This window comes from Lemur catta, chromosome 18 (assembly GCF_020740605.2).
Source record: "Lemur catta isolate mLemCat1 chromosome 18, mLemCat1.pri, whole genome shotgun sequence".
Lineage (NCBI taxonomy): Eukaryota > Metazoa > Chordata > Mammalia > Primates > Lemuridae > Lemur > Lemur catta.
This window is the reverse complement of record NC_059145.1, coordinates 17,314,604-17,333,664: the sequence shown is the minus strand read 5'-3', so window position 1 is coordinate 17,333,664 and position 19,061 is coordinate 17,314,604. Positions and strand designations below refer to the sequence as shown.

The 19,061-nt window shown below is 40.7% G+C and overlaps 1 protein-coding gene across 1 annotated transcript in view; it reads left to right on the top strand.

The window, feature by feature from the left end:
• Positions 1 to 253: 253 nt before the first annotated feature.
• Positions 254 to 19,061, top strand: part of CHL1 (cell adhesion molecule L1 like) — a 192,504-nt gene continuing 173,696 nt past the window's right edge. Inside the window, exon 1 of the mRNA XM_045530402.1 lies at positions 254 to 402. The gene's annotated coding sequence lies outside the window, so the exon portion shown is untranslated. The remainder of the gene's footprint in view (positions 403 to 19,061) is intronic.

Below are 19,061 nucleotides of genomic sequence, written 5' to 3'. Positions count from 1 at the left end.
CCACAAAGAAATAGTCTTAAACCTGTAACTCTCCCTGTCCCATGGGAGTGTGCAGAGGGAGGGGGACTGAGCGGCGTGGGTGGGGGTGGCGGAGCAGAGCGCAGGAGGAGAGGAGGGGAGCAGAGGCGCGAGCCAGCCTCCGGCAGGAGGGCGTGGAGCCGGGCGCGAGCCAGAGCAGGTCCAGCCTCCTCGCGGCCAGCGCCAGCGGCGGGAGGGGACAGGCGGGCTCTCCGCGGGCAGCCCCGGGTGTGGATCTGCGGGGAGCGGCCGGCAAAAAAACTCCCTTGGATCCGCCCAGAGCGCCTGGCCCCCGCCGGTTCCTCTCTCTCCTCGCTCCCAGCCAGCTTGCAGAAGTTTCCGGAGCGAAGGTACCGGACCGACCGCGTGCGGGAGGCGACTCAGGTGTGTCAGGGGCTCGGGAGGGGAAGTGTCAATTTGCATCTCTTTTGCCGGCCACGGGGGCTCCCCCTGCCCGCCGGTGAGCCAACTCTTGGGGCAAGATGAGGGGTTCGCTCCTGGGAGGAGGGGGGTCAACTCATTAAGGAAAGGAAATGGTGCGCAGTCGGGGCTCCACCCTTGCCTAAAGTAGGGGTGATCGAGGTCCCTCAGCCTTAACCCGGGAAGAGATACCCCTTTCCCAGGCCCCGTCCCCAGGTGGCAGGGGCTGGACGCCGAGAGCCGGGGTCGGCCGGGTGGGGTACGCAGGGTCCCCGAATCCGGCAGCTCCCACCTACTCCCGCTGGTCACTGGTAGGTCGACCCTCTGCCCTTCCCCTCCAACCTGCCCCACTCCCACTCTTCCCTACCCTCTGGAGAGTGTTCCAGATCCTCCCGTAGAGTCCAGCCCTCTCTCAGATGCGCGGTCCGAGGTCCGGCTAGTTTGGGGGATCAGCCCTGGCCTCTGCCCCCACCCCGCCCCTGCACATCTCTTAGGTCGTGGGGCTCACATCTCCCCGCACCTCCACCGCCCCTATCTTGCTCCCACTCTGGGGAGAGGACCCTTGATCCCAGGGGGGTTGCGTGAATGTCGCCTGCCTGGAATGGGGGCTCTGTGGACCGCGGGGTTGGGGCGAGAGAACGGGGAGGGGCGGGAGCTGCACCTCCCTAGACCACCGTGGGGGCGAGAGGGCAGGGGGCCGGTTGCCATGACTCCCTTGTAGCCCAGCCGGGGAGCTAGAGATGCCAGTCACGGATGGTCCCTTCTTCCTCTTTGTGCCTCTCTCTCTCTCTTTTTTTTTTTTTTTTTGAGTGAGAGTGTGCGTGGGGAGGGAGCAGGGAGAAAGTGATTAATCTGGAGAGCAGGGATTGGAGCCGGGGGAACGCCGGCCCCTCCAGCCCCACGCCTGTGGCTCGCTGTGAGCCGCACTTTCTCGGCCAGGGGCAGGGCTGACAGCTCCGGCGAAACCCGGGGCCGGAGAAGCCGCCGCCGCTGGGGCCCAGGTACCCACGCCCGGGGCGGCGCGCAGGGTGGGCGGTCGGGATGGCAGCCTGCAAGGTGGGCAGGGAAGCGGTGGGAGACGCGGGTGTGCGTCGGCACAGCCGGGTCAGCCCTCAGCGAAGGGCGCCTGGGTTCAGCCCCGCCCGTGGGAGCCGCCGAGCAGCCCCCGGAGCCGGCAAGGGGCTGCCCGGCCACGCGCGTGCGCGATGGCGCGCTCCCGCTGGAACGCGCCGGCGGTGGTGGGGATTTGCGCGTGCGCGCGGAAAGGGGCAACTGGTGGGGCAACCGGCTCCCCCTGGGCGGAATCGCTCTGGGCGCCCGCTGGGTTCACGTTCCCGCTCCCCCCGCATCTCTGTGATGCGTGACTGTGGACGAGCCATTTGACTACTCTGTGCCTCAGTTTCCTTTTATAAATAGTAAGCATAGTATCAATACCTTCCATATTGAGTTGTTGCAAGACTGGAATGAGATATTACAAGTAGACAGTTTAATCCGGTGTCTGGTGCATAATAAGCACTGAAAAGTTAGTTATTGTTGCTGGTGGCGTTCCTCTTAATATTAATTAATCCTCAATTTAATTAGATACGGTGCATTCTCAATTCTCTCCATCTTTATTGAAGGCAAAAGTCTGTGTTTTCTGATTTTGGAGAATAATCTCAGTTAAATACTAATATTTTTACTGCCCAGTCCAACTCCAATAAAACTCTGGCCTGCAGCATACCGGAGGAGATAAACTGACCAACTGTTGGTCCAGTTGGCTTTTCAGTATATTGATGGAGAGAGAAGCTTAGAAAGCTATTTGGGGAAACTTTTGGTGACAAGAAAATAAAAGGTTTATTCCACGGTTTTTGTGTGTAAGCCTTTGTGTTTTCTCTTTCACCTTTGGATGTTGCGGTTGGGTTTGTCTTAATTTCAGTCTCTTTGTCACAGGGACTACCCTGGACTTGCACAATGTAACTTGGTTCTAGAGTTTCCATTTTATGGCCTTAAGTGCTGGAGTGGATTTACCTGTAGTAATGGCAGAGCATAGTGTATAATCCATTCCTTGCAAACTCCTGAATATTGTCAGCGAATAAATGAAGACAAATAGTTCTTACTGGGCAGGTGTGAGTACAGGCTATGACAGCTCATTAAAATCTCTTTCAGGCTTTATTTGTACCCACTTCACTGCAGAAGCAGAGGACTATGATGACTGATATTTTTTTTCCAGATTATTATCTGTGTGTCTAGACTAATGGGTCCCTTGCTATAAAGAAAAGGCCATAGACATTCATTGATACCTCATGTTTATATAGGTGCTTCAACTTATCTGGTAATGGGCAAACTGGACCTAACCACAGGTCTAACAGGAGTTGATATTGCATATAATATATTTATCACCTTTAAGTTAATTCATCCCATTAAATGAACTAGTTTTACACAAGTTAAAAAAAATTGACTAAAACATAGGCATGTCTTGCTGGACTTGAAGCAAGTAAGGCCAGACAGATGTCACCATCACAAAGATCCTTAATGACTATTACAAAATAGACCTCGCCTAAAAAATACTTGCTGGGTAGAAACCTGATTTTATAGTTGCTTCTGATATCTTTGAAGATAGGAAGTTGTTTGACCCAAATGGGTTTGTTGAAATAATTTAGCCTGATTTACTTTTATGGAAAATTAAATAAGGGTGATGATCAAGACTGATTTGAGATTCTTTCAGTTTTTAACTGATAAAGGAAAATTAAGTAATAGCGGGGAGCTAATGGTGTCAGATTTGAAGGAATGATTGGCAGGAAATACTGTGAGTATCATTTCAGGTAGTAGAGTATTGCTTCAAGTTTGGCTTTTGCAAGACAACACTCTCATCTTCAAAGTGAATATGTCACATCTTTAAAAGGTACCTTAAGGAATTAGTGTGACAGCTTGTCTGAAATTTGCGTGATCATTTACATACTGTTTCCCAGGAGCTTTGGCATTAAATGTTTCATTTATTGGAAATTATTTTGCCCTTTGATTTATGACAGGCAATAGTGCAATAGAGTCTAACATATTTTAGAAACAAAAATTTAGCTTTTCACCATTTTGTATTTTCCCTAAAAATCTAAGCAGTAATGCATTTGGAAAGCTTAAGTTAGGCCAAAGACAAATGGCAACAGCAGAAAAACATGACAGATCGGGAGGTGTTGAGTACTGAATTTGGGAACTTAATTGACATGCAAAGGTATAATCAAGCAGATGAACTTGTCTCTGTACTAAGGCTGTTTTCAATGATGTACTGTATTATCTCATTCAATCAGTGTTCGTTGTTATTTTTTCAAACCAAGACTGAGAATACTATATTTTCAATTATGAACATTTTGATTACAGCTTCATTCTAACTAATTCAGTCTGAAGAGAATGCAATTATTATGGTGATTTACATACAATATGCTAAGTTAACACAGCTAATGAGTGAAAGCATAATATTCCTTCTATTCATTCCTTGAAAAATATTGTGCTAAGCATTCTTTCAAAGAAAAGATTACATTATTCGCCAGCCTTTTATGTCTACCTACAAGTAGAATTGGCATTGAGCCATTTTCTCTGCTGTTAAAGTGAAATCTCTCACATTTTGGTGATCGCATGCCTCTGTCCCCACCCCTTGGGGAGGGGACTGGAAAAGATTCTCAATTTAATTAGAAATGCTGCTTTCTCCTTTCTGTACATCTTTATTGGAGGAAAGATTCTGTATTTTCCAGTTTTGGAGGCTGGTTAACACCTTAAACATTACTAATTACTGCAGTTTATTTTATGTGTGTTGCAATAGTGTAGTTAGTTAATTACAGCTTTCTCATTAGCACCATGTAGAGAATAATGAATAAACACATCCCTTTGATCAAAAGAACATCTAAGTTTATCTTCTGAGAATAAAAGTGTTATTGTGTTACAGAAAGTCACTATAATTTTCCCAAGAAACAAATTGGTTGCAATTCTCCATCACTGGGTTAGGAAGCTTGATGAATGAGTTAGATTGATCACAAACAAGAGAGAGTAGAGCTGTGGTTGCTTGGCAACCTAACATTATTCTGCAATTCCTGGTATATTTACCCAGTAAACTAGAAAATTCTGTTTTGTTAACGAATGTTTTTAGTCAGTGCACAAATAGACCATAACTAATTGAGATTTTATGTGTTGTGGGTAAAAAATGATCCTGCTTACCTTCCCATTGTGTTTAGATAATAAAAATACAAAGAGGCATATTCTGTTTTCAATGTCAAGAATTTTCCCTAAAAATGTTTACTTCATTTTCACATAATTTGTTCCTGCCAAAAGAATACAACTTGTACATCTCTTTGGAAGTCAAATTATTAGGGATGTGTGTGTGTGTATATTTATACACATCATTTCAATATGCATCAGCATTAGAATTTAAGATGAGATAAATTCTTCAAAACCCATAGTTTGCTAGTTGAACTGACAGTTCAGTAAATTTAGGGTGGGTATAAATATCCAATTCATATGATGCCGGGAGATGATAAGAATAATAAATGTATCAAATTTGGCAAATATATAAATATCCCCAGTGCTTTCACCAGGGTTCCTTCACCTGGTTGTCTTATCACATCCTCCCTTCTGATGTCTGAGTGTATCTTATTTCTCCTTTAGAGGTGGAAGTGGGAGCTCAATGAGGCAATCCGTTTCCTATCTTCTGATCCACCTCTTCCTAAATCCAGGACTACAGTCATACCGTTTTCCTCTACAGCCTATGAGTTTTAGTGTGCATCATAATTCCCTTCTCAGATTGTAAACTCCTTGAGGGCACGCATTCCATTTCATGCCTCTCATAAACCTTTGCAGTATCTGGCACAGTGGGAAGCAAACTGGTGTGCGGTGGTTAAATGCACTGGCCACGTAGTCAGGCTGCCAGGGTTCAAAATCTAAGTCTGCCAACTTGTAGTTGTGGCCTGGGCTAAGTCATTGTAACCTTTTTAAGAATGATTTCTTCTATAGAAATAGGGATAATAGCCATACCTAGCTCATGTGTGTTATCATGAGCATTATATGAGGCAATCTTTGCAGACAGCTTAGTAGCACCTACTAGGCTCAATAAATTCTGACTTTTTTATATATATAATACTTATTATCCTTCCATACTATGCTCAGTATGTGCATGGACAAAGATAGAGGGCTATGTGTGTGTGTGTGTATGTGTGTGTATGTGTGTGTGTCTGTGTGTGTGTGAGTACCTGTGTATGTGAGTAAGTGTTAGCTGTGGTCAATGGTGCTGCTATCAAATGGAAAACTGTGGATTCCTACATTAATTATATGCACCTATACTAATAGTGATTATTTCACATATTTGAAAGATTCTATGAGTTATGGTTCTTAGGCTTGGCTGAAATTAAAATCACCTGGAGAGCTTTCTAAACCTACCAACCTAGATCAATTCAAGCAGAATCTCTGGAGGTGGTGACCAGGCACATGGATTTTTGAAAGCTTTGGGTGAGATTCTAATGTACTCTTAATATACTGTCAAGATTGAGACCCACCACCTTAGATTTGGATACGACTTCTGTAAGATTGCATTGGCCTGAGGCATTGATTCATAGTTTGGTGTCATGAAATGTGGTTAGGAAAGAAAAAAAGCTTTGGCAAACGTCTGAGGTTTTTCTTACTAATCCCTTTGGTTTAAATAGCACTTTATTCTCTGAAGATCTCAAATGCGCTTTTCATTTACTGTGTATAATTTCATTTTTCAACCAAACGTCTCTGTGAGGATGGTAGGAAAGAAGTCATTATCCTGATTTTGCAGATGAATGGAGTGAGCCACACTGAAATTAAATGATTTGACTAGATGCATACATTTAGAACAGGCCCAAATAACAAGATTCCTGTGACTTTTGAGTTCTGAATGTTTCTCTGTTTTCCCAGAAGATTTCAAGTGAGGGAGGGAGAGCTATTGGTTTTGGACTAAAGTACTGTGTAAGAAAAAGATGTATAGATGAGAACTTTGGCCTTTTTTGTTATAATTGTGCAGTATAAAGGAAAACAGATTTTTTTCTTTCTAAAGAGGCATCATACTCTGTTTAGGATCCAAACCAATGGCCCTCAGACTGAACCCAGCCTGTATGTATGTGTATGTGTGTGCATGTATGTATATATGTGTGCATATATATAAATATATATGTATGGGTGCATATATATAAATATATGCATATATTTATATATATATTATTTGACCCAAAGAGTATTTAAAAAATTTTTAGCCAACATCTAAAAAACGAAGATGTCTTGTAAAAATTCATATTTCTAGCTTATCTTAAAAGACTTGACATTCTCACAGCATTGGACCTGAATGCCCAGGTGGCAGAGTGTGTGATAGGCTGGAACCAAGTGGCGTGCCCCCTTGTGGTCTTGAAGGACCCTTAGTTTTGTGCCTTCTCTGGGTAAAACAGAGCCTCTCTGACCTTCGCTTTGGTCCTTTCTTATATATAGGTTATACTCCAAACGTACAAACGAAGGGAGTTTAAAGCAGGGAACACATCTCTTTGGACAGAGTTAAGGGAAACCCACGACAGCTGCTGAAGCACTGAAGGGCCAGTGGGAGGAGGTTGTTCCCAGAGGGAGGTGAGAGCAGCACCTCTGGGGAGGGCTGCCAGGTGGGACCTGTGGCTTTTGGTAGAGGAACATAGCCTCTGTCAAATCACAAGACACTGCTCTCCTGCCCCGAGATCTCCTGCTGCCTCTTCAGAGTGGCAGTCAGAGGGCACGGGAGACTGGTTAGAGGGGTGTGTAGAGGACAGTTCTCCCAGAACAGAGCAGGATGCAGGCAGGCAGAGAGAACGAATCTGAACCTGGGGGGTGCATGAGGAATACCCAGCACACCTTGAAAGCCTCAAATGTGTGGGCTGTGAGTAATGACGAAAGGGAAAGCTTGGATTGCCAAAACCAGTGCAAAATAGAGAATCATTAGTTTGTATTCAGGGACATCCTCACCCTTTTCCTTTGTCATTCCTTTGTCCTCCCTTCCTCATTGCCCCAACTGGGTGTGCTCACACCAGAGGTGGTTTTCGGCTGGGACTTCTAAACTCCAAAGCGAATCTGTCCATTCTCTTGCATTATCTCTGCCTTGCGAGAGCTGACACAGCAGAGAGAATAACATAAAAGACATATTCTAGCTTCTATGGTAACGGGTTTGCATTTTTAGCAGAGGTTCCTCCCGAACAAAAGCTTTTGCTGTAAGTGGTGATTCTAATGGGAAGGCGTGTAAGTGCCAGGGAAGTGGAGATGCCCTCAGATCACAGTCTGGCAGCTGAGCATCCTGTCACCTGAACATCTGGGTCTCTGGAGGGAGTGACCCTCTTCTTTGGGATAGCTGTATCCGAGTGAGGAGGGTGAGGAACTACGTCAGGGATGCCTTGGTTGCATCCTGATGTGAGGAATTTGTGTTTCCAGGGGGCTAAGGCATGTATTCCCCAGAGTAATTGAATGTAAGTGAGTAAAAAGAATGTGGCAATTTTTGATGATCTGTTACTATTAGAGTTGATTGAAAATTACACAGAAGACCTTGCTGAAAAATGTAAAGTGACAGAACATCAGCTTATTATGGGATGTCTTACACATTGATATGTTCAAAAGAAATAACATATCTCATGCATAAAATGTTCAGGAGAAAGATAAATATTGACCGTTTCTGAGTCTCTGACACTGGATGCTGCATTTCTGTCCATTCAGAAGATTGCCTCTGGAGATTTCTATTTAAAAAAATATATAATATCTTTTATTATTTGAGTCCTTACGGTTTTTAGAGAATTTGCCCATATCATCTCATTTGACTTTTATAACAACATGGTGAACAAAAAGGGACAGATTGTCAGCCCATTTTATAGATGGAAAAACTGATGCAAGGTCAATTTAGCTGGATAGGCAGTGGTGAAATTAGAACGAAAGCTCAGATAATCCTGATTTGTAACCCAGTTCAAAGCCTATTGCTTTTAGATTTCCTTATTTGAAAGAAAAGAGAAATGTTGTGTAACTGATGGTGAATTTTTTTTTAAAAGCAAATCCAGAGTTATTATATAAACTGAGAGCTGTGATGAGTATAGGGGAAATATTGAAAATGTTGCCAGTTATATTTCTAGGGTTGAATGTACCCCTGCCCAAAGATAGGGAGATTTGATTTTTCTAAAGCATCAGAAATTCTGTGCTACTTGTTTTTATGTTTTTGTGTGTGTGTGTGTGTGTCGGGAGGATGTCGTATGAGACATTGAGAGTGACTAGGCATTAAAAGAAAAGCTTTTATTGATAACCACTTTGTGCTAGAGACAGGACTAAATCTGTGTCAGGCTGTTACTTAAAGAGCCACTATATTTATCATTTATCAAGTGTTTATTATGTGTTTTGCAATCTCCACATCAGTGTCTTGAGGGAAGTACTATTATCATAATACCCATTGTAAGCTGAGTGCTGTAGACATAGAAGGGTCCTTGTCCAAGGTCACACAATATGGCCTGTAAGTAGCAGAGATAGGACTCAAAGAGGTATCTGATTTCCAGCCTCATTAGCGCCCCCTTGATTAGTAGGATCTCAAGCTATGTTCTTCACCATGAACTATATTCCCTATTGTTCATCCACACCTACCTGTTCTGTGTCCCATTATCTCAGGTAAACACAAGGAAAAGTAGATAGAAAGGAATCCTACAAAGATATTACATGATAATGTGTACCTATCACAGGAATGGTGGCATTTAAAAAGAGGTTTTAAAATCTTTGATGCAAAGGATTAGTAGTGAGGGGGGCTGCCCATCTGGGAGATGTATTTGGAGAGGGACACATTGTGTTCTCCCAAAAAATCAAGTCATAGGAGCATTTGGTGTCCTGACTCTTCTTGTATAAGACCCCAGGCACCACCATGTGTAAAAATAAACCTTTGCTCCCCCCAAAGCTTTCACTTGCTCTCATTACCATTTTTGTTTTATTTATTGGTAGAAATGTTCCTAATGCTCTAGAATATCAGTATGCATGGATTACCCTGATGTTTGAGTATTATATGTAACCAATTGCATTACACGGTTGGCATTTCCACAAAGGTGTGTGTATCTGCTACTTCAGATTAAGATAGAAATAGTTGGCATTGGCAGATGCCGTATCTCAGCCTTGGTCTTCTGAAAAATGGCTGGAAAATGACATTGATCATAATGATAGCACTAACTTTATTAGCAGTTGTCAATTAAGATAAGACTTTGGAGGAAAAATTACAACTCTATTTTAGGCATATGCAATATCTTTGGGAGTTTAAAGAGGTTTTTTATTTCTTGGCTTGGGGTATTTAGAAGCAAATGCTAATATATTTTTAAAATGTGCATAATATAAATTGCATTTTCAAGTGCTGAGTGGCTCCAAAAGTCTCTTTGTATAACAGAGAGTTTGCTTCCTGCTTTGGCTAGACAGGAGATCCCATTTCCTTGGACTATATAGAATAGATTTGCTGTGAGGCTTTTGTTTGACCCATGCCTACTTCTCTGTAGTACAGCGCTTGGCTTCTCAAGAAGTACATTTATTTCTGTGTTGTCAAGTCAGGGACTTTCTAAGTTCTATAAAATGCATCTGAGACACAGCAGAGAATTCATTCATTAGATTAAAATGTAAAGGTATGGAGAATACTTAAGACATTATACAATGGCAAGAAATTGAAAACATTGCCCACAATGGTAAATAAACAGATAAAAATAATAACAATTATAGCATCTATAGCCTGTAGCTGCATGAATAATGGACTGTTTGGGGTTATTTGTTATCATTCACTAATTAGAGACATTTACGATTTTCCGTAAAGAAGATCTGATTAAATGGATAAATGTACCCCCCCAAAAGTATTTAAATTTGACCTTGATCTGTTTTGCTTTGTGACCTCTAACAATTCTCAGAAGAGTGAGATTTCAAAGAGTTTCAACAGTCCGCTCTTTCCATGCATACAGGTTTCTGCATGTAATTGATTTGGGCTGAATAGATTTTGAACACAATTGATTTGCTTGAAATAACATTAAAGGACCAGAATTGAGCAATTCACGTGCAACTCATGTGTGCTTCTGAGTCAAGTTCAAATAAATTGGATTTGACCTTAACCACTGTCCTGCCAAAAAAAAGTGCTGTCAGTCATCAGAGTGAATGCCATCCAATCACGTATAAAAACTGATATGAATTGTTTGAATTAGAAATTGGTCATCACCCACAAAACCTTCTTTTGAAAACTTGGTTCCTACCTTCTATTTTCTTGTTTCACCGGCTGTAAACTGAGGGAAGAAACATTTACCATTTCTTCCCCATGGCAGTTGGAGGATTAATGAGCTAATATCTGTAAAGTGCTTTGAAGATAAAGGTGCCAGCTATTATTATTACTAATAAACCGTTTTTCTCCAGTGTAATTTTGGATGGCAGCCATTAAAAACCCATTACTGTATTTAACAGTAAAACAATCTGCTGCAGCCTAGTATTTACTGCCTCAATTAAACATGCATTCTACTTCCTTTGCCCCTCCAAATTCAGATCTGGGGAGGAGGGACAGAAAGGTATGTGTCATCATTTCCCAAGTTCATTGAAATATTAGGTTTGGGTTCTTTGATTGTCTCTGCAGAAAGCTAGACTATATCCTTCAAGGGAGATTAGTTGGGCTACACTTTTGTTTCTGGGCATGATGAAGGGAAGGGAAGGACCAGTTCTAGGCTTTTATTCAATCAGATTTACATTGCAGCTTATTATCTTTGAAGGTTAGATTTCAGTGTCTTTTTTCATTATTTGATACTGGTATCATGAATGAAACGGATGTATTTGGGTGGTTTTAGGTGTGTGTGTGCATGAGTGTCGGGGGAGGTTGTGCTCTGTTTATAACTCACTACTAAAACTGAAGGGAGAAGCCGCAGTCATTATGCAGCTGCCCTCAGTCCACAAATATTAAAAAATAAAATTGAGGGGCCTCGAATTATACAGACTATTTTTTAAATTATTAAATTACTGTAATCAATGCATGATGTTAAGCCCTTGAATTCCAGTTTATTTTGACCTGTGTAGATGTTCTAAAATATCAAATGATACAAGATAGCTTGAATATTTCTCACATCTTGGCAAACAGTGCTCATTTTTCTCTGATGCTGTGGTACTACTGCAAATAGAAGAAAAAAATGTAAAAGAAATCAATGACTGTAATGATACATGTCCCAGCTTATCATCAGCTACCTCTAATATTTAAATCCTAGACTAATATTCACAAGTTGAACAAAAGAGGCCTCATAGCAACCTAAATCTCTATCTCTGAAAAAATTCACTAAAACGTAAGCATTTTATTATGGAAAGGCATTCCTCACTCAGTGAAAATTTACTCTTCATTTAGAACCATTCTAATAAGCATAATTGTCTGTTTTATTTTAGCGGATGACGAAGTATAAACTGCAAGTTGGAGCAGATGAGGGAAATATTCCAGATTCATTCACACACAAAAGAAGTTACAGCTAATATCTCTTCAGCAAGGGAAGGGGATAGAAAGACTACAAAAAGGCACTCAAATGCTTATATGGATGGTCCTGAATCATTAAGAAATTACAAAATAATTTAAAATAAAAAAATAAATTTTGTCATATCACCCATAGGAGCACACATCATTTATCTGAAAAATCATGTGATACCCCTTCTTTAGTGATCTAGCTATTTAAGGATGTTAAATATAATACAAATCCCCAAACCTCTTAAAGGGTCTGTTTTTAGAGGCGATGCATTAATCGTTATCCAAGTTTGGTGCTGTTGTTTACAGGTAGGATTTTGTGTTGCCCATTGCAAGTTTGTTTACCACAGAGTGTATTTTTTATTCCTATCAGTTAGGGAGATTGTGCTTTGTAAATACTATCACCATTTCATTGACTTCTAAAGTTGCTCTCATGCTATTGTCATCATTTGTTTTGTTTAATTGTGTATGAGGAATTCACCATATGGTTTAAGACTATTTAAGACCTCAGTAGATATGTGTTTTGCATATGAGATTCTTGGGGTATCAGTGGGGATATATACAAGCTGCTTGTTATTGGAAAGAGAAGTACCTGGAGCCTTGTGTGTAGCTAAGAGGAGAAATGATGAAAAATGATTCTGAAATGTGTCCAAGTAACAATTTATATAAAATGTAATATCTACTGTTTCATGACAAACCAACCGGTAACTCAAACAATAAGTTCAAGCACTAACCATTTGATAAAGTCTCATGATTTTGTAGGTCAAGAATTCAGGCAGGGCTCAGTTGGTTTATTTTTTTCTGCCCCCCTTGGTGACAACTGTGGTCATGCAGTGGTGTTCAGAGGGTGACTGGGATGGGCTGGTGGCCTCGGGATGGCTCCCCTCGCATGGATGGTGCAGTGGCAAGAAGGCCTGAGCTCAGCTGGGCCCCTCTTTCTTTCTGAATAGTCACAAGGCCTCTCCACTGGTCTTTCCAGCAATGTCATTGGATTTTCTACATGATGGCTCAGGGCTCCAAGATTCCAACTGTATTGCCAGTTCTCCTAGAGGTTGGTCCTGGGACAGTTCAGATTCAAGGGGAACACTCAATCATACAGAATCACCTTGCTGGGAGATTCTAGTAGACAGGATAAGAAGAAATGGGAAGAAAGACATGCTAATTAACAGAATGATTCAACCCACTGTGATATTCCATGTGCTCACTATGGGATTGTTTAGAAAGTGGGAAAAATACATGGAACAGTAGAAAAGCCCTTTGTTCAAAATGATCACCCCTCTTCCCCGACCCCCCACACTTCCTAGATACCTTAAACCCACATGACTTTGAGAAAGAAGAGTGACATAAGAGTGAACTTTGGCTCGCCTGAAGTGCCCGTGGTTTTGTCTGGAGAAAGAATAGAAATGAGAGGAAGGAGGCGTCAAGTTGGCTGAGAACACTGTTGGCTGAGATTCTGGAGCGAAATGGCTTTTCTGCAGCCTTTCTCCTCTGATCCTTTTAGATTTATCCTTCCCCTTCTGCACTTATCTTGGAAGTGTCTTGAGTTTGAGAGAACAGAGTACCTCGGCAGAGCCAGAAGGGCCCTGTGAAACCCAAATGTCAGGAAACACGGAATTGACTACTTAGATTTCTCACGGGACCAGGCTTGAGGAGGGAGAGAAAGAGCTACTGCATTTCCATTTATTTATTACAGCCACAAATGGAAAAGGAAGTAGGCTTTTTGCCCTGAAATGATGGTGATGCATTTGGCTGCAGCACTTCGTTGCCTATAACTCTCAGAAGCAAAGATTACTAAAGGGTGGCCAGTCCCAACATCCTTCTTACATCTTCCCACGGTGATGCACCAGCACGGAGCAAGAGGCAGGTCAAGAAGATATGGCAGAGGAGCTTTCTTGGGCTATTTCTTCCTCTCGAAATTCTCTGAAAAATGAATGAAGAACTGCTATTAGGCCTGATATGGGTTCAATTTGTGTTCTCCTTGTCACTTCTTCTATATATTTACAAATCCTGCCACTACACTCTTCCACCTACGTCCATCTCACTTTTCTCTCATGCTTGGAAACCATGCACATGTTATCATTCTTACGCCTCTGAAGCATTATCCCACCCTTCTAATAAATGTGAATAGATACTTTCCCCCTGCAGGCTTGCCAGAAAGCACTTACAGAGTATTGCACTATATTTTTCATATTTTAAAAACACTTCCAACACGTAAAACACAATACGAGTAAACCTAAAATGCTATGCTAGAGTGAATTCAATTCTATATTGGTGATGTGGTAAATTGCATTTGCACTAACCACACCATGTGTATATATCGTTTAATTTGATACTTGTAACAACTAGTTAGGTAAACAAGATTGATATTAGTCCTGTTCAGAGATTCTCAGTGGAGCTCATGGAACTAATCCGTGTGGGAGTGGAACTGGGACCCAGGTTGTCTGATTTCATCTTAAATTGTTTCACCCAGGAATCAACCAGCCACTGATAAAAGGTTTCTTTATTCAGAAAATGCAAATTATCTGAACAAATTTTATTTTTAGATGATATAGCCTAAAGCCTTGTAAATGTCAAATTCTACTCTCTCAGATTTCATGAAAAAAAATGTAATGAATGGCAGAGGTTGGTGGTGAGAACCAGATGAGAAAGAGGAGTGGTAGAAAACTGAAGTCTCTGCAATGAGTTTGCACTTTTTAAAAATATCATTGGGGCTAGGGGCATCCAAGCAATTCTCAGACTTTTTCATAGTCTTTCTCAGTATAGCACAATCCATTTTTCCTATAGCAGAGAACACCTTTACGTCAGTCTTGCTTTAGCAAGTTGCCATTTCCTGTCCTCCATGTATGTCCTTCCTCTACTTTAAACTGCTATAAAGCCTGCTTTAACTTTCTCCTAGTACACTGAGATTTATTTCTTCACCTGCCATTCTGGAAAATTCCTTGTTTAGTCCTCTAATCATTAGACCACTGCAACCTTTTCCTCATTGGATTTCTGCCTATAATAGTCATTCTTCTCCGCTGGGGTCTAAATGTCACTGTTAAAATCCCCTTTCTCGCTTGTCACTTTGACCGTGATGTCACTTACTTCCTGAAAATTTCCCCTGGCTTCCCACTGCTTTGCAGGCCAAGGAACTGTCACACTTGGTTTCCACTTGCAGCCGGACTCGGCCTTCATTATTCCCCTCTATGTCCCTGTATCCTTAGAGACCCTCTCCTTCCACTCAACAGTTCTCCGCTTCTGTCTCCTCACAGCTCCTGTCTTTTCACACAGATTTCCTGCTGTCTTTTCTTTTTAAAATAGCCAATCACTCGATAATCTCCAATTCTCTAGGACGATACTCCTGTAAACTTACCATCTTCGCTATTTGTGCCATGTCTTTGTGCTACCTACTATAATTTACTTAAAATTTTCCCCTGGCTCATTATAAAAAATACACTGACTTAAAACGGAGGTTTTATTTCACTACTATAAATGAAATGCCAGTGTCAGTAGCAAACAATGAAAGGTAACTGCAAACGTTAGTATGATACATGCTAGCCAGATACTGTTGCCTGCCAAAGGTTCTGGGCTTGAGTCCTGCTCTCTCTTTATAAAATAGGGAGATTACTAAAGTGAAATTGCTATTAATGTACTATTAGCACCCACCTGAGACTTTTAGGGTTTTATAATCAAAGGGATTGAAAGAGAATTAACAGGAGATGCAAATCCCATGATGTGTTTGTTCACTTATGTCCTACCCAAAGCACATCCTAAGATCATCTCAGGACTGACAATACTGCTTTAGCAGGTGCTGCCCAACTCAAGGAGGGTAAAAACACCCCTAAGAACATTCGTCATGCCCCTCCTCTCTCTTTCCTATTGTATTCCTGCATTTAATCATTAAATGAAAATTTGTAAACTTCCTGCTATGTGAAAATCACTCTGCCAGATAGATGAATTCCAAGATGACTCAGACACAGTTGCTGACCTGAAGATGCCTACAGTTACTACTAAATATACATCCATAAAATATTATTAATATGGGCCTATACACATTTTATGGGGGTCTGACACCTCAAAAATGTTATGAACCTCCAGTCTCATTAAAGAGCTGAGACATGCACTCAAGTATAATGTAAAATAGAAGATGAACATTAAGAATGTATAGATAATGTACTACAGGAGATCATAATAGAGAAATATTACCTCCAGCTTATGCACCATTAAAAGTTATTAGGGGCCAGATGTGGTGGCTCACACCAGTACATTGGGAGGCCAAGGCCGGGAAGATTGCTTGAGGCCAGGAGTTTGCAACCAGCCTGGGCAACACAGGGAGACCCTATCTCTACAAAAAAAAAAAAAAATAATAAAATATAGCTGGGTGTGGTGGCACATGCCTGTAGTCTAAGCTACTGGAAGGCTGAGGCAGGAGGATCACTTGAGCCCAAGAGTTCAAAGTTGCGTTGAGCTATGATCGCACCACTGTGCTCTGCCTGGGCAGCAGAACCAGACCCCATCACACACAGAAAAAGTTTGGGAAGAGGTAGAATCTGAAAGGCAAAGAACTAATTCCATTGCAATGGGTATTTCTCTGAAACAAAGTAAAATGTTCAAGCCCCACTTATTAGGCATTTAATTTTTAACAGTATTTATCACAGTGTAATCTGGTACCATTTGAGAAAACCTTCTGATGAGATAAAATGTGATGTGAATACCTTTCTTGAGTTCTGAAAGGTTTCCCCATACATTATAAAACAAGAGGCCTCCCTAATTTGGAGTCAGGTTAGAGGAAGCCAAACATAGGTGGAAACGGATTCCTCCACTGCAGCTATTTTGGGGGAGCCAATCTAATGCTTGCTTGATTGGTTGGCAGAGAGGTTGAGGGTGTGGGTATCTAGAGTCATCCATCATAGGGATGTTTGGTGCCAATGACCTAATGAGGTGCTTTTACATTCTGAGATGATGAAGAAGTCGGCATAAAAACACAGCACCTTCTGTGTTTTTCAGCTGGATTAATTTCTCGTCTACATTTCAGAGTACTGCTGACTGTTCTCTGACCCCTTCTAGGGCCTGGTTTCCAGTCCTAGAAACTCAGATAAGGCTCTTCTGTGGCTATTCTTTAGACATAATATGCATGTGAAATGAAAAAAGAAGGAAAATACTACTAAGGACTTCAGATATTAGGGTGACTATGGAGTATCAAGATTCTCTTAATTCTTGTTTATATTTGTGTAATGTTCTTACCTTTTTCAAGTGAAAATATTGTGCACATTTTTAAGAGACATTGATGCTATGTGCTGCATTATCAATATTATTTTCTTATTGGCTTTGGCAATGTTGACATTATTGACTCATTGAATCATTTTTATACATTGCATTTTAATTAAATTTATGGTTGTAAGAAATTTCACTTTTTGAGAAAGGTATGAGCATGAGTACCCACAGGACTGATTAGTAGCAGATGTCCCTGCTTCTGGTGGCACTTTGTGCAATGCATCCTTGTCTATGAGTGCTTGGGATTTTTCACTTGTATCTACAAATACAGAAAATGTAACTTATTCAAAATTCAATAGGAAGAAGTACTTGTGTTATGAGGGTTTATAAAGCAATAGCTGCAGTGATATGAAATATTCTAACTCTGTCTTCTGGAATTACTCCTTGCAAAGATTAATTATGTGCACCTAATAAGATAGCAGTGACAAGGCATAATTTAGAGACTATAAAGTTGAGAATTTATATGCATAATGCACATACACACACATAACTGCTCTTTGGCCAATCTTCATTACATCACTTGTGTTAAATTCATTCTCTAAGGCAAAGTGAAAACCTGAAATAGAATGTCAAAGAGATAGCTGCACTCCCATGTTTATTGCAGCATTATTTACAATAGCAAAGGTATGGACTCAAACTAAGTCTCCATTATCAGACGAATAGAAAAAGAAAAGATGGTAGATACATACAATGGAATACTACTCAGCCATAAAAAAGAACAGAATCCTGTCATCTGTGGCAACATGGATGAACCTGGAAGACATTATGCTAAGTGAAATAAGCAAGATGAAGAAAGACAAATACCTCCATGATATCATTTATTTGTGAAGTCTAAAAAAGCTGATCTCATAGAAGTACAGAGTAGAATAGCAGTTACCAGAGGGTGGGAGGGAGCAAACAATAGGGACAGATTGGCGAATGGTACAAAGTTACAGTTAGGTAGGAAAAATAAGCCCTGGCATTCTGCAGAACAATAATGTAACTCTAGCAAAGAATATTATAGTTTATATTTCAAAATAACCAGAAGAGAGGATCCTAAATGCTCTCACCACAAAAAAATGATAACTGTTTGAGATGACAGATGTGCTAAATACCATGATTTGATCATTACACAATGTATACATGTATGGAAACTTCATGCTGTCCCCCATCAGTGTGTACAATTGTTGTGTGTCAATTGGAAACAAAATTTTAAAAATTGTTGTTTATTAGCAGCAAAAAGTGGCACCTTTTTCTAGGCCACATACTAGGTGATTACTTATAAAACTGAAGCATCTCTCTCAAAAGCTTTACACCCTGAGCTTTGCAAAAGGTGCATTGCTGTCTATTGAATGATTCAATAGTGAAATTTATTTCTGAGTTTGACATTTTATGATTCCTGATTTTTTTTTCACTTTTAGCATTTCCACTAACAGTTTTATTGACTGGCTCTATAAATCAGTCAGTTTCATCAAATTTGTCAAGTGCCAGCCTAAACCTTTGGAAACTGGCATAATGAATGTTCTGAGTAAGAATACGTATCTTTAAAGATAAGAATATAGGATCTGGGACCTAACTGCCAAAATATGGCAAAACATGTAAATACAAAATGTGTGCAAAAATACTGTTATCTGAAGAGGAATAAAACTAACCATATAGTATTTAAAAATTGATGTATTGATGGTACAATTTTAAATTGAAGTACTGTGGGGGAAACAGTCTTACAGGTATTTGAAATTTTGGCTCAATAATGGTGAGATTATATCTTCAAGAGTATTTAACAGAATAATTATAAATATCACAGTTTTTTTTCCTTTTTAATGTCTCATAATTTCAAATTTGACCTTTCTATATGACAATTGAAAAAAATCTCTTCACTGTTATGTATCTTTTTTAATGTGGTTAGGAGAAGAATTAAAGTGAATATTCTCTT